The sequence below is a fragment of the Vidua macroura genome, chromosome 2 (assembly GCF_024509145.1).
Source record: "Vidua macroura isolate BioBank_ID:100142 chromosome 2, ASM2450914v1, whole genome shotgun sequence".
Classification (NCBI taxonomy): Eukaryota; Metazoa; Chordata; class Aves; order Passeriformes; family Viduidae; genus Vidua; species Vidua macroura.
This window is the reverse complement of record NC_071572.1, coordinates 23,212,406-23,229,392: the sequence shown is the minus strand read 5'-3', so window position 1 is coordinate 23,229,392 and position 16,987 is coordinate 23,212,406.

Genomic DNA, 16,987 nt, shown 5'->3' with positions numbered 1-16,987 from the left:
TGGCCAAAGAAACACCATTCATCAAATTTTAATTATAACTTATACTTTTTTTCCTCTCCATCAGGAAATGAAGGAAAAAAGGGAGAGAACATAAGGGGGAGCTGTTGTACCGAGGAAAAAAACTTTTTGGTATTTCAGAAATCTTTCATTTCTTGTAGGCAAAATAATAATAATAAATACAATGCAGAAGAAAAAGAGAGGGGAGTGAGCATGTAGGAAAGAAGCCATGACAGTTATAAAAGGAAATATGATTATGTTTAGTGATTTGATGAACACGTCCCATAACACTGATCTTTGGGATGGCACGACTGGGAGGGCTGCTGTGCCACAGACAGGCTGCTTAAAAATGTCAGCGTAACAGTCACCCTGCAGCCACCCGAGCCCTTGACCTAATTAATTTTGCATGGCTTGACAGAGCATCCTTCAGGTTCATTCATTACTTCAAAGCATAAAGCTTGTGCTGCTCTTTGTGCTGGGGAGAAAGAGGGACAAGGAAAGAGCGAAGAAGTCGGTGCGGTCTGGGGAGCTCTTGCAGAGGAATCGTCCCTTTTAAAGCAGAATGGTGTCACCTGGAGGATGTTTAGTGACCTCATCTCTTCTGTGGTCTGTGTTTTCTGTCTGCTGTGTTACCCTGGGCACTTGGTCTGCTTTACAAGCATGCACCCACCAGTGAGGAAGGAGTGGCGCCCACTTTTTGGAGGAACTGGGCTTTAATATCGTTTATTAAAACACCATGAAACTGCTTGTTATTTTCCCTGTCATGCATGTAAAATGCAAATTTTGGGGCTTTGTTCCCCGAAAGAACATCATTATTCCTGCTCCCTTTCCCACAAGAAGACTTCACACCACAAAAATGGGACAATTTGGGGGCAGGTCTTGATAATTTATGACTGTTTTCCAGATTCTGTAGGTTATTGTTACAAACGGGACTGAGTGAACAATTAAGAACCAAGATCCTTAGCAGACTCTACAATTAGGGTACAAAGTAGAAAGTGAGCCCTTTTTTTTTAACACAAGACTCTGTGAAATTTGGTCTCAGAAGAAACAGTAACTGAAATCACTTTTGTATTCTGTGTGCTTGTGGTTTTAGTTTTTCCTTCCTTTTAAAATAATGATTTATAAAGCACAGTAGGCACTTGCAGTCTATTTTCTTTTTCTGTTTCAGGATATTATTTCCTGGAAAACACAGGAACAAGAGAACACATTTGCTAGATTGAGATATCACTTTTTTGGTGAATAGTTTAGTATCCAAATTTATCTACATTTTCCTTAAATTTTCAGATTAACAGGCAGATGTTAACTTTTGAAATCTTTTTGGTTTTGTGTATTTTCAATTTTTTTCACATATACAAAAGAAAATATTGTATTTTGGAATTGACTTAAATTGTGAAATGCACTTTTATTTATCAAGCATCTCTTGGTGTTAATTTGTTTTCAGTTATCTTGGAGACACTTCTTCAGTCCACATAGTCATTTTGAAACAGGAGAATCTATAAAATTCAGATTCCTTGATATTAGCTACAATCTTGACAAACTTCACTCTTAGGAACTATAATAGATAAGGAAGTACAGAAAATTCTGTTCATTTAGGACTGCAGCTTGAAGGGCTGCTCACAGACCTTTTAAGGACACAAAATAAAATGGAGAACAGTTTTCATCCCTACATCCAGTGACTGACTATCCCATTCTCTGCATTCTGGGCATGCTATTTGATATATAGGTTTCCAAAATTAATATCAGTTAAGGATTAGCCTCTCTTATTTATTTTTTTCAAGAAAATAAAAGCAGAAGTAAAAACATGAACATAAAACCATTCTGAGGAAGAACAAAATGTCTCCTTCCATCTGTAAATCCCTCTATTTTGAATTCTCTCACAGCTTTACTCTTCCTGCACGTGGTGAGCAGATGACTTAATTTTACATTCTCTCTGTAAAAGTGTAACAGTAGCTGCATTTGCCATACTGCTGAATATGTTAAAGAAACTTATTCAAACAAAGTTTAAAATTATTTCAAAACTAGAATGTTAATATATACCATTTTGGCATTCAAAGGAGTAACCCATATCAGTACCTCTGATAAAGATATGACATTGATATTTTTGATTTATTGATGATTTTGAATTTTGGCAGAATCACAATTGATATTGAATGCAGGGAATTTAAGATTTTTTGTATTTGAATATAGTCAAATTTATTGAATTTTGGTCTTAATATTAAGGATATTAGTTTTCTTGAAACATAATGGCATTCTATACTATTTAATTCTGGAATTCTTCTGCATCTCAAGAAACAAATGGAATTATACAAAACTATAATGATGAGTAAGTTTATTTTGTATATGTGTGTGTGTGTGTGTTCAATGGTATTAAAATATTTGGGGCTTTGTATTCAAACAATGAACTCTCTGGCAAGATAACTAAGCCTATTTGGAATTTGATTTGAAAATATTAATGATGAGCTGGAATCTCTTCATGGTGCTTTGACATAAGGACCTCTTCTAAACCTTACCACCTTTATATTCTAATATTTATTACAATGCCAGAGATACATGTGAGAGTATCATTATGTGTCTGGAAGAAATGTCCTTTATTTAACTGGCTGTATTTCTTGCATCTTGGTGGGAGACAGACATGGATTGTTAAAATGGCAATTAGGAAACATGAAATTAATGCAGTCTTGCTGACTTAATTAGCCTTACCATGCCACTTTAGTCAGAAATATTAGATAGGATACAGAGGAATGGAAACGCCTCAGCCTTACTGACAGTGGCAGGAGGAAGCATCTCTGCCCTCACCCCTGGGCAAAGGCTCACTGAAATTAGAACTCCTGGAAACAAATTGTGCTAATGTCTGGAGCTGTAGTCAGCTGCTTCAGAGTCTCTGAAATAGGAATCCTATCTTGGTCTTTTTTGTTTTATCCCTTTTGGATTACCTTTTAACAACTGATAGTGGACAAAGCACAAAACCCTTGCAACCAAATGTGAGCTTTAGATGCAACTTTGGAAGAATGGGATTAATTCGTTTTGGAATAGGATTACTTGGGGTAACTGAAACAAAATTTTCATCTTGTTTTTTTTTTTTTTTTTTTCTTTCTCATGCCATTCTATTAGATGAAGAAGACAGACTCCGTGAAAAAAGTTTTCTGAAAATGCTGAATTTCAAAATGTAAGAAAAAAGGATTACATGATGTGCACAGCATCTTTCCCTCCCAACTGATCTAATCCCACTTTCCTTAGAGGGCTGTGGACATGACCCTTTCAGACAACTCTGCCTGGGACATGCAAATCACTATTACCTGATACCTTCAAGCATATGTCAGAAAACTGCTTATGACACAAGTCTAAATGCAGGTCAAACACAGATCCATTTTAAAATCACTGTGTTGCTGAAGAGCTTTTAGGAGAATTTTATTGGACAGTTGTAATCAGACAAAATACACTCTTTGCAGGGTTTCATAAATAACTTTGACTAGATAGATGGAGACAATTACATTTTGTCTTTAGTAGGACTAGAGTTATAAGACATTTTATTGCTGAACACAAAGCAGCTGAAATACCTTACAATTATGAAATAGCAATCAGAAATATGGATTTCTCTAAATCCCACAGCTGTCAGTCTGGCTTCTTTCTTTAGCAGAAGGAAAGGTAGGTAGCATCTGAAGATTACTTTAACCTTTTTATTCTATCTACAGGAGATCTTCTACAGTAATATACAGGTTTCCTGAAACAGATTATCTCATCTTCTTGTAAACAATGGTATCTGATTTTTTAAAAATAGCATTATATTATCCCATTATGTATCACTGTTGAACTCTCCTGTTTGTAAATGCTGCTCTTGTATAGGCTCCTCCCTTCTCCCTTTATCACCGCTTCTTTTAAATGACTTCTACATACTTCCTCTGTGGACTGGAGAGTCCATTTAGATCCATGTGTGAGGCTGCAGGGAAAAAGTGGTGGGCAATATAGATGCAGTCCTTACAGAAAAAGCTTTCTTTGTGGGACCCAATTAGGAGTAGGTATGACAAGAAGCCTCATTTTCACTGCAGTAAAGATGAAAACTTGACTCCAATGTGTAAAAACAAGCAGGATAATAATTCTTGGGTTTGTGAGGGTCCTGAACTGCTCTGCAGAACAAGGTAAGAAGGGGATACTAAACCCAGAGCATGTGCAGTTCTTTATGTCACCCCTCTGAGGAAAATAAGCTTTTATCAAGGTAAATGAGGAGTACCTCAACTGAATGAAGATATATATCCTTAAAAAAGAAAAAAAATCTTTATTCAGGAAAAGATCTTCAAGAAAAGATCATCAAATGAAAGCAGGAATAAATAAAGATGACAACAGACTTTTAACTATGTTGCTGGAAAGACAGTCACCATGCCAACAGTACCAAAGTCAGGGACTCACCACTAGCTCTATGGACTGTGCTTCACTGAATAACTCTGTCCAGGCATTCAAGCTGTTCTTGCTGAAATAGATGTTACCTGGTAGTAGGGTGCTACATTTTGTGTTTTGCAAGCCAAATTTTTTGTGTGAGAGTATGACCAACACATTATTTTCCTTTATGGTCTCCTCTATTTCTCATTTGAAAGAATTATAATCTTTATTTTCATTATTTTTACTTTTCAATTCTTCATAGCCTGTTCACTCTAGGTAGAGCTAGATGATCAAGGTGGACAGTGGCTGAAGCCTTTAATATACTGGAATATTTTGAAATTAAGTTATCGACAAATGGATTCTTTGAACTAGAAGTATGTAAGAAACACTGAAACACTGAAAAAAAGGTGACATTAAATGTTTCTGCAGTGAGAATTACTCTAGTACTCTATGGGCTACATTTGTAGTATTTTTCACTTAGTAATCACTGTCACTACTAATCAATAATATGATTGGTATTACTCAATAATCCAAATCAGTTAAGTATTGATTACTCTTGCTGCTGACTACCACGGAATTTTAGACAGTAGTTTTTTAGAAATAAATACAAATTTTTTTTAGAAATAAATAGTAGAAATTAGTAACAGAAAAAGAGAAAGAAATGAGGGTGCAATTCAAGAATTTATAGAAGCAAATGAAATGTGGCACACTGACTGGCAGATGAAAACTTCTACAATGGTATTATTACCCACACATGGCTGCAAGTGTGTCAAGTAATGCTACATCTCAAAATAAACTCGGCAGTAAGTCTCACGATCCCAAACTTTTGTTCCTGTGATTCACCAGAAAAGAGATATTTGAGGCAGTGAAGCCAGACCTTTTTCATGTACCTCCACCACAGGAGCTCCTGACATGAAATTCTGTGTCCCAGATAGTACCTGATTTGCAGCTTGGATAATTTTTTTTTTACTTTTCATTTAGGAGGACTTACATGTCTGACTCACCTTCTGGAAACTAGTTCGATGAGCTTCATTTGCCCAAATGAAAACATCTAAATTTGAAACACTGAATCTGAACTAATCACTTTTTTTATGCTCTGTAGTTGCAAGGAGAAATCTTTGCAGAGAAGTCCTTGCACATGGCATTCCTCTGATGGTGGAATAGCCAGGCATCTTTTGCAAGTACTGGTAATGCTTGATTCATCTGATCTGCTAAAAACACCTGTATCAGTATAGAAGATCTCATTTCAGAAATTTCTATTGATGTTCTCTATTGTCTACAATGTAACTGTGATTATTTTCCAAGGCCCTGCATTGTCCCCTAAATACCACCTGCATTGAATACAACTAAAACCTGATTTTCTGAAATTTTGTATTCTCTAAGCCCAGTGTAATGTTTGAAAAAAATCACCCAATATTTAAGTGTGGATAGCATGGGGATTGGCAAAGGCCAAAATGGGCTGGGGAAGAGTGATTGATCCAGGGTTAATGAGCTGCCATGAACTCAGCCTGTGAAATGTACTTGTGATTCATTTTAGACTTTGAGGGAAAAGTAATAAAGGAAAATCACAGACCAGGTCGGACTAAAGAACAAGTGCAGACCTTTGGTCCCTAGTGTAGTCTTGCTGAAAACAGAAGCTTATTGGATTGTTTCTAGCAATTGATTCACCCTTTTGTGTGAGGGTCTGACTCTGAAATGGCATTTTGAGATTCCTGGTCCTGACTTCAGTTGCTACACTCTTATCCCTGCAAAAAGGTAATTCCACCCTAGCTGTCAATCTATGTTTGTTTTTGGGTTTCTAAACCTCCACAAACTTCCTTAACTATACAAATATACCTGTCCTTGTGGCACTGTAGAAGGGAGAGTTGTCTTACTGATAGGCTGCCTTGGGAGAAGAAATGGCTCTATGTTACACATTCTCACAAAATTTTAATCATGCTAATGTATTTCTTTCATGGTAAAGAAAGGTTATTCCTTTCATTCAGAAGCTCATGGCTTTAGCTTCTAGGATGCACTGTGTAACAGAGATTTATTGATACGTTTTTGGTATCAGCACCAGTTTCAGCTCTCCAGATCTCCAGGGTGCCACCCAAAATGGAACTTCAAGCAGCAACTTCTGTTGCTTCAGTGTTACTTTTTGCCGTGAGAAAACAAGAGAAAAGAAAAGAAAAGAAAAGAAAAGAAAAGAAAAGAAAAGAAAAGAAAAGAAAAGAAAAGAAAAGAAAAGAAAAGAAAAGAAAAGAAAAGAAAAGAAAAGAAAAGAAAAGAAAAGAAAAGAAAAGAAAAGAAAAGAAAGGAAAAGAGAAAAGAAAAGAAAAAAGAAAAGAAAAAAAGAAAAGAAAAGAAAAGAAAAGAAAAGAAAAGAAAAGAAAAGAAAAGAAAAGAAAAGAAAAGAAAAGAAAAGAAAAGAAAAGAAAAGAAAAGAAAAGAAAAGAAAAGAAAAGAAAAGAAAAGAAAAAGGAAAGGAAAGGGAAAGGAAAGGAAAGGAAAAAAGAAAAGAAAGCACTTTAAATACCTTTATTTTCTTTCATAATGCCTCTCATAGCATATCATGATTTTCTGGCTTTTTTTAAATGCATCAGTTCAATTTCACAAAAAAGGTCAAAGCCTATTTTTATATAGTTTTCCTTTCTCAGTCATTATCAATTGCAAATAACTCTTTTGTTTCCTTAAATTGAAACTGTAATGTGTAACCATTTCCCCAAAATATTGTCTAGTTATTCAAAGCAAGAAAGCAATGATATTGTTTCCACACCAAATATTTACCCCTAAATTAGTTTATTACAAAAGTTTTTCATTAAATAAATGATAAAAGGAAGACCAACATAAAAACTGACTTAGTAGGAAGAAGTAACTTGCAAAAAAGGAATAAATAGGAATAAGTATATGGTATGGGAAAAATAATTCCCAAAGCAAAAAGCTCATTATTATTCAAAATAATGGCTAACAAATTATTTGTGTCTAAGATGCTACTCCAACATAGGACATTGCAGCCTAGTAATGACAATGGTGATACAGCCAGCTGTGAAAATGCCACATCTTTACTATTATTTAATTCCCTGCTTATACAAATCACTATTAAATACCTCAAGTGTTAAGAAACATTGAAAAAACATATTAAAGTGGCTATTTACTGAGCCTTCTATGTCTTCTCAAAATTCCAAAATGCTTTTCTCATGGTGTCAATTGATGGTTAAAAAAACCTAGGTAAGGAAATAATATCAAGAAACCATTCATGTTGGTATGCTTGCTCACAGCGATCCAGTCCTGATTATACTTCACACAGGAGGCCCTGGAAAAAGCCAAACTATGATTAAAAGGTCAGCAGCAGACCTAGACAAAATGACACTGAACTCAGTGTCAGGAAAGTGAATTTCCCAAGTAAGGTTCTGCTGTGGTAACAATGTCAAACTTGTCCATCCAATGCCAAATTGCAAAGGTTGTCTTATAAAATACTAAGGCAATGAACCCCTCTCAATTTCAACAGGAAGGTTCAACCCAAAGTAGAGCCCCACCATCTTCTACCACATTTGGAATAATGTGATAGTTCTGCAATGACATCTTGTGTGACTCTGTGGGCTAAAGAAACACAGAGATCACATGAGAATTCCCATTGTGTGGGAAACATAGAATTCAATATTAGTTTAATTGAAATATTTTAGAATATAATAAATGTACAACAGTTACTATAATTTCAGCAACAATGATATTGGAATCATAGTGTAAATTATCTATAGAATACCAAAAAAATCTAATAACAAAATGCAATATATATCAAAATTTTCTTTCATATTCTTACCCTTTCTCTGAATCTTAAGTTGATGGCTTTGGTCTGGATGAGAGAAACATCATAGTTTCCCAGGTTCCTCAGGTGAAGAAGTATGATTTTAGAAGTGAGGGATTTCTTCTTTCTTCTTACTGAGAGGAATATGATGGTCATTGTTACTTCCTCTTCACACTGGCATCCACTCATGGCTATTTTTAATATATGCTCTAGCACAGTTTATACCTTGATTTTTTCTTTGCTAGTCTTTGATCCCATGTTATATCCAAATGTATTGCAGATTACAGCCATTACATATAAAGTAAACGTTTTTGTTTTCTCTGTCACACCTAAAACTGGTTTTAGGTACCTACGAAGCTCCCAAGGATACATTATTTAATATTCAGTAATTGTTCATTGTTGATTTCATTATAACTCTTGTGCTTGTATTCAAACTTTCTGGGCCTTTGCTTGCATTGCACCCTTGCACTCTTCTGCCCCATCTGTATTTCAGGGTCATCAGCAGTTCGTTCTATATAGAGCAACTACATGTTAACACTCTCTAGTACTTTCAGAAATGTATCAAAATTATTGCAATAATAGGCTTTGCATGTTCCAATTGCACAAAGTGAAGCAAGTCTAAAAATAATTGGGTGACAGCTGCCTTGTCATTACAAAACTGATGTTAGAGATAAAACAAGCAACCTCCAGGCAAGCCTGAGATAGGCTTGCTGGACTAAGCAAGCCTGACAAGAGCCAGTCCTGAGGCCTCAGAGAGACAGAAAAATGCCTTCAGCCTTCTATTAGCAGAAGCAATACCATATTTACTGGGCTACATGAAACTACCCTTTTCTGGTCTAGTGTTCTCCAGTTTGTAGTAATGATCTCAACAAACGCTCATGATCTTAGCACTGCTGCAGGTTTTTCAAGTACCTTTTATTACATATATTTCCTTGTTTCACAAGGAAACAAATCCCAGGAGAATTAAGGTCCTTCTTTTCTGTGTTTGTGTTTTTCATATAGTTTACTCTTCAATATTTTAAGCAAACTAATATGCTCAGAAGTATACTTTCAACATTCTCCTGAATTATCCATTTCTCCACTCTGGCAGTGTTTCAGAAGAGATGATAGCATAGAATTATGTTGCAGTACTTATGAAAGTAAAAAAAAAAAAAAAAAAAAGAAAACAGTTATTCAGCTGTGTTCCACTTTTATGTAAAAGAAATAATGCTGTTTAAGTTTTTTGTAGTGGCTGAAAGCAAATTCCTCCTTGTTGGTATATATAGATGAAATGTTATTTGCAGAATTAGTTGTAAGAGGCTCCAGATCATCCTCCTTGGACCTATTTTTAGAGTTCAATTAAAATTTGAAAAACAATAAAATCTCTGCCTGGATATAAACCCAGGGCAAGACTCAGTTGCACTGAGATGTTGCATTCAGGTTAGGGAATTTAGTGTTATTAAGTCAGATGCAAAAATCTAAAATTAAGGATGGAATTCATTCTACCTGCTTCCCCTAGGAAGTAATAATGGAATGAGCAAATCTTTGAAATTCCTGTTTGTCTCCTCTGACTCTAAAAGTGGGCTAAATCATTTCCTTGATGTATACACCCCTATCTGATCTAATAAATCCAGTTGCAGGTGATGAAATATCTGTACCCTAAACATCTAAATGTAAGAAAAGATAGATGAAGTGAATGCCACAGCCTAGTAATAACCACATAGGTTATTGAAACAAATCTAAATGAACTGATTTAGCATGACATTTAGTATATGTTTATTTAGACAAGACACAGTTTTTCTCCCAGGAAGTTAAGTAAAGAATATATATCACGAATAAAGGATAACCTCAATGTGATGGTTGTCACCTACACTCTTAAGAGAACTTTCTGTGTTTAACTCTTCTGTAATGAGTACTCCTTTGCCTATAAATATTATTGTGTACTAATGACATGTTTTTTCACAAGTCTCCTTGTGTAGTCCAGTTGTGCTGCAGATTTACAAATAAATGAATGATCATGAGAAAAATGACCCAAATGGAAGGCAAACTTTGAAAGAGCAGTAATGATAAATAAAAAAAAAAAAAAAAAAATTACCAGAACAAAGATCTCACAGTCTTAAACAAGTCCAGTAAGTAAAGTAGGCAAATAAAATTCTAAGAGATAAAAGTCATGTTTATTTGCAGTATGGTAGATGCATGCTTGTCTTATCAAAGTAAAATTATATTTTATACACAGTGAAACTGTAGTTTAGGTTTTTAAGGAAGGCAAGTAATCTAAATGTCAAAAGATGGGACAGGGGAATATAGGTCAGAAGAAAAATGGATCTGAAAGACTGAGGCAAAGCAGGAATTTTCTCACGTGCAGGACACAGTGCCTGGAAATTCCTTCTATCCAGTCAGCACAGTTATGTTCTGCTGTCAGATTTTTGAGAAATATTCATTTTGCTTCTTATTATATTGAGTAAATGTTCACATCAATCAATATTATCAGTTTCTAATTGTAATTTACTTAGCTTTTTGTTGTTGTTTTGTTTTTAGGTTTCTACAGACAGACACATTTGGCTACATTCATTTTGCATCTTGCAGAATTATATTTGAAATGGTTGTTTCATGATCTTAAAAGCTAGTTGTGCTTTTAGGAGCATATTAATCCAGAACCATTACTTACCTAAATTGATCTAATACACAACAAAATTTGCAAGCAGCATGTCAGAGATTGTTGACCATAAAACCAAAAAAAGTGCTTTACTGAGTCAGATCAATTTTGTTTCTGAAAACGGGTCTACAACAGTTAAAGAGAGGAGTTACTTCATTCTTGTAATATTTTCCAATCCTTGTTAAGGATGTTAGAGACTATATGCTTGTGTAGAATTTTATTGTACTCTTAAGAACCTGTTGCTCATGAATTTACCTTAACCTTTTTTGAACAAGCTCAGCTGTCTCCACAGTTGCCTTTTGCAGAATTTTAGTACATTATCAGTAAATTCTATTTGATTCTATTGCTGAAAAAAATTCAAACAATAAAAAAATCATAATATTTAGCTTTTGTCCAAATAGCTCTTGAACTTAATGGAAATCCAAATTTATAATACAAATTGTTTATGGGATATAATTTTCCCATTCTTCATTGTTATGTGTATTGGGTTTGTGTGGCAGGATTTTGCTAGTGGGGGGGGCGGGGGGGGCAACAGTGAGAATCTTCCAGCAGCTTCACCCTTGTCTGACAGAGCCAGTGTCAGCCAGCTCCAAGATGGATCTGCCACTGGCCAAGGCCAAGTCTAGCAGCAATGGTGGCAGTGCCTTGGGAAAAACAGATTTCAAAAGGGGAAAAAGAAACTGGCCAACAGCAGCTGCCTCCAGAAAGAGAATGTGTGAGACACACAGCCCTGCAGAGACCATGGCCAGTGAAGAAGGAGGGGAGGAGGTGTTCCAGACACTGGGACTGAGAATCCCCTGAAGCCTGTGGTGCAGATAGACCATGGTGGAGGAGCTGTGCCTCTGGAGCTCATGGAGATCAACACTGGAGCAGAGGAGACCTCACGCCACAACAGGTGGATTCCCAAAGGAGACTGTGAGCACAGGGAAGCCTGTGCTGGAGCAGGCTCCTGGCAGTGCTTGTGACCCCTGAGGACCCACACTGGAGCAGTTCATGGAGAATTGCAGCCCATGTGAAGGACTCACATCAGAACAGTTCAGGGAGAGACTCCAAGCTGAAGCAGGGAAAGAGTGTGAGGAATCTCTCCCTGGGGAGGAAGGAATGGCAGATGAACTGAATGCAACCTCCATTCACATACCTCTGAGTTGCTGGAGGGGAGAAGGTAGAGAAAATCAGGTGTTAAGTTGCACCCAGGAAGAAGGGTGGATTTGGGAGAAAGTGGTCTTTGAGATTTCATTTCCCTTATCTGATTTGATTGGTAATAAATTAAATGTCCCCAAGTACAATCTGTTTTGCCCATGACTGTAACTGGTAAGTAATTGCTCCCTGCCCTTATCTCAACCCATAAGGTTTTCATTATATTTTTTTCTCCCCTGTCCAGCTGTAGGGGAGAGTGACAGAGCAGCTTGGGTGGGTACCTGACATTCCACAAAGATCAACCCACCACATTAGGCTAGGATATGGCTCAGTAGATTAATACGATATGACATATAATTTTCTAGGTGTTTCCTGATATCCTCTCTTTCAGTGCCAAGTGCTTCAGATTTCAAAAAAGCCTTGATAATTCCCAGTTCTTACTCTATTGCCTGCAGAATATCTAAATGATTTTATGATATTAGGGAAAATATCTCTTTTTGCATGGCAATCTTTATTTTATTATATTTTATTTTGGTTTACTTTATGTATTTATTTTTATGACTTACTGATAATCTCCTTTAAAGATCTGGATTTGTAGTACTGTGATTTACATAGTAGAACAGTAGATTTGCCCAAGATATGTAATGTGCCTAAAATATATGGTCTGTATAAGTAAGAGAAATTAAGGTGTGTGATGCTTTGGTTTCAAAACATAGATATGAAGATATTCATTATATCAGGTTGTTAGGAATAAGATGAAGATTCCCAAATTGCAAGTATAAGTATATTTTGAAAACTTTTAAACCTACTTTTGGCATGCCAAATTAACTATTTCATTTAGTGTTTTTGTCAACACTGAATTTCTTTAAAAGCGAAGGAAAAATGAAGGAGTACGGTAAAACCTGTGTTCAGAGATCATGCTAAATTTCTGCAGGGACCAGGAATTAAATAACTAATTTCAAAGCAACGAGGATGGCTTTAGCACCTTTCTAGAAGCCTCTGAATTTCAAATTACAAACAGCACTCAAAGGCAGCAGAGCAATAGTGCTGAAAAAAGCACTTAGTGAGAAGATCTGGCCCTTTTTCCTCACCTTTTTTTTTTGCAATGTTATTTCTATCTCTGTGAATTTTCTTGTAAGGTGAAAACATTCATCTTCATAAAAACTCTGATGACAGATTCAAAATGTATTGACCTTGGAGAAAGACATTTTTAATGCTGCACTTCAGCTGGAACGAAAATACTGCATTTCATAACATTTAGGTTGCAAACATCATGGTACAAATTTATCTGCATCACCCTAATTTTTCTTGGTGATGTCATAATTCTTAATAACATTCCTGAATTTTTCCTTTATGTTTTATTTTCATGAAACACTTTGGATGTGAGATATCATATTGCCTTTTTTTTTCCCTTCCTGGGCAGAAGAAACAGTCTTTTCACTAGCTGCAGTGAAAAATGTGGCAACAGGAAGCCTGTTACTTTATAGTAAATACAAAAACCCCATAACACTTAATGCTGAAAATATCTAAATGCCTTTATTATGGCTTTTCTTCTGTTCACTGTCAAGAGGTTGCTACAGCATCCTCTGTCAATTCTTTTTACATCATTTTTCTGCAAAAATTCTGTGAAATTTTCTGCTGTGGAAATTTGGTGAATATATTCTCCAGTTACAGCAGAAAGATGAAGCTAAAACTTTTTTTTTTTTTTTTTGTTTTCCAAACAAGGAATGTGTAACTCTAAACCCAGTAATAATTGCTGCAGTGTTTTTGCCATTTCCTAACCAATCCCATAGCATTATTCAGCTCCTCTGGGAACAGTTTTTGCTTTGCCAGCAGAAGATAAACTATCACGAAATTACAGCTTATATCACTTTTTGGTCTGTTGGCCTGTTTTGACTGCATTTCATTTCCAGCTCATAAAATTTGATGTTTGTAAATGGCAAGCCCATCATTTCTTATCAGAGTATGTCCAGCATAACTGACATTAATTATAAAACTCTCCATCATTCCAGGCTACCGTATTGAAATATCATGAGAAGAAATTTCTGCTGAGACTTCTGTCATCAATTGGACATATATTTTCAACTTGTTTGTCAAAAAATAATATAGATTACCCCTCTGGTTATGGCTTGGTGAATGTTATTTTAATAATAGCTAATGGTTATTCCCGATTCCCAGAATAATATGAAAAGATAGTAGTATAAAATTTTACCTAGGGATGAAGCAAGCACAAAGGAATGACTGTTTAAATCTCTGCAGCATTTTGTTCTGACCTATATTTAGAAATTGTTGCTTCCTTTGGATTTAAATAAATAAACTGTTACTTTAATAAATTATACTCACATATACATAAGTTGTGAAAATTTGTAAATGTCCAAGAGTAACTGCCCACCTTGTCACATGCACACACACACACACACATGTGCACACACTATAGGGAATACAGACCCATTGGTCTAACCTCAGTTCCTGGAAAAATTATGGAGAAGATCATACTGGGTATTATTGAAAAATATTTAAAGGGTAGTGCCATCATTAGGCATGTTCACCCTTGGGTCACAAAAGGAAAGTGCAACTAATTTGATATCCTTCTAAGACATGGTCAGTAGCCTGGTGGATAAACTGCAGCAGTAGATACAGTTTTCTGGATTTTAGTAAGGCTTTTGACACCATCCCCCACAGCCTCCTTCTGGGTAAGTTGTCCAGCTGTGAGATGAACACAGTGCACTGGGTGAAGACTGGGGGACAGTCATGCTCAAGAGGTTGTAGTGAATGGTGCCAAATCTGGCTGGTGTCTGGTCATCACTGGTGTTCCTCAGGGTTCAGTTCTAGAGCCAGCTCTGTTCAGTACATCTATCAGTGCTCTGGATGCAGCAGGTGGATGCACCATTAGCAAATTTGCTCATGATACCACGCTGGGAGGTGATGTTTGTTGACTGCTTTGAGAGATAAGAGGTTTTGCAGAGGGATCTAGATAGACTAGAGGAATGATTAGCGGGATTAAATTTAACAAGAAAAGAGCATCATTCTGCAGCTGGGACAGAGTAAATGCAGACTAAGTATAAATGAGGAGAGGAGTGACTGGGCAGCAGCCCTGCAGAAGGGAAGCTGTGGTTGCGGGTCACAGAAGGACTCAGTAGGAGTCAGCAGGGTGCCCTGATAACCACAAAGACAAGCCCCATCCTGGAGTGCATCAAACACACCACCCCCAGCTGCTCAAAAGAGGTGAATATCCTGTTGTATTTAGTGTTGATGCTGCCTTACCTGGAGTACTGCATGCAGTTCTGGGCCTCCCAATTTAAGAAGGATTTGCAGGTGCTTGAGTATACCCAGAGGAAGGCAACAAAGCTGTGGAAAGGGCTGTAAGGAATGTCCTATGAGCACCAGCTGGGATCACTGTGCTTGCCTAGTTTAGAGAGGAGTTTGAGGATGATCTCATTGCTCTGTACAGCTTCCTGCGGAAGGAGGCGCTCATCACTTCTCCCTGAGATCCACTGACAGGAGACATGGGAATGGCACAAAATTGTGCCAGGGGAGGTTTAGAATGGACATTGGGAATAATTTCTTTACCCAGAGTGTGGCAAAATCCTGGAACAAGCTCCTAGAGAAGTGTTTGATGCCCCAAGCCTGTGAGTGTTGAGTAAGCATTTGGACCCATTCCCCTTAGTAACAGGCTTTAACTTTTGGTCAGTCCTGAAGTGGTCAGGCTGTTGGACTGGATGGTTATGGTAGGTCCCTTCTAACTGACATTGCCCATTCCATTCCATTCCATTCCATTCCATTCCATTCCATTCCATATACTGCTTCAACATTTTCTCCCTTTAATTTGCATCAATGGTCTCTTTTTCAATTCAGCAAAGCATATACACAATAAAGCATTTTTGACAAACTTCCTTTGTTTGAAAAAAACTTATTTTCAGGAGAAATATCATATTTTATATAATTTACAGAGACATGCCTTAGAAATGCTGGAGATCTTATATTTTCATGCTCTGACTTGGGCTGGTTAGCCTGAAAGTAGTCAATCTGCTGACTAGGAACTCCGTGAGAAATAAGGACTAAAAATGAAATGGATGTCTAGTGGCAATCTGCTCCTTTTTAAACATGAGAACAAAATTTTTGGTGCAAGGATTTGGTGAATGTTAAAATTTCCAGTCAATATTCAGGCTTGTTCCTGTGTCTGGAGACATGAACCTTTTGGAAAAAAGAATTTAAATGAGGCAACATTATTGTAGGGAGAAAGAATGATTGTTCTAACTTACCTTTGTGATCTGTCCACTCTTAGCAGGAAAGGGAGATGGTGATGAGTTTCCCATAATTTGGCTTTGCTTTCCTAGCACCATTTATAGGAAAAGAAGTAACAATGTTTCTGTTAGTTTAAAAGACAATAGTAATTGTCCCTTTTTGGTCGGCTGACCCCAGACAGCAATGAGGCACCCACTCAAACACTTGTTATCACCCCTCCTAATGGGCTGGGGTAGAAATTCAGAAAAGCAACAGCAGGGAAACTTGTGGTTTCAGTCAAACTCTCAAGAGAAAACTCAAACTCAAAGAGAAAAATTAAAAAACCCACCAAAACCAAAAAATAACCTTCCAGCCAACAAGTAGACAAAACCCAAAACAAGTGATGCAAAACTGTAATTCACCACCTTGTACAATCAGATCAGCCAGTTCTCAAGCAATGGCTTCATAGGAAAGACCAGACCACTATTTTTTAAAAAAAAAAAATTAATGGCTGCACATCATGCTATATAGTGTGGAATATTCCTTTGATCAGTTTGTGTGATCTGGCCTGGCTGTGTCCCTCTCTTTCTTGTGACCTCCTCCAGCCTACTCTCTGGTGTGGCAGAATGAGTACCAGAGAAAGTCTGGGCACTGTGCAAAGGACTACTTGGCAAAAGCTGACACTGGTGTGTTATTAACATTGTTTTGGCAGCAAATCCAAAAGGCAGCACTGTATGAAGAAAGTTAACTCCACCTCAGACACATCCAGTATACCCTTGATTTTATGCACAGCATTTTATAGTAAGCTATTATATTATCCTGTCTCCATCAGGCCA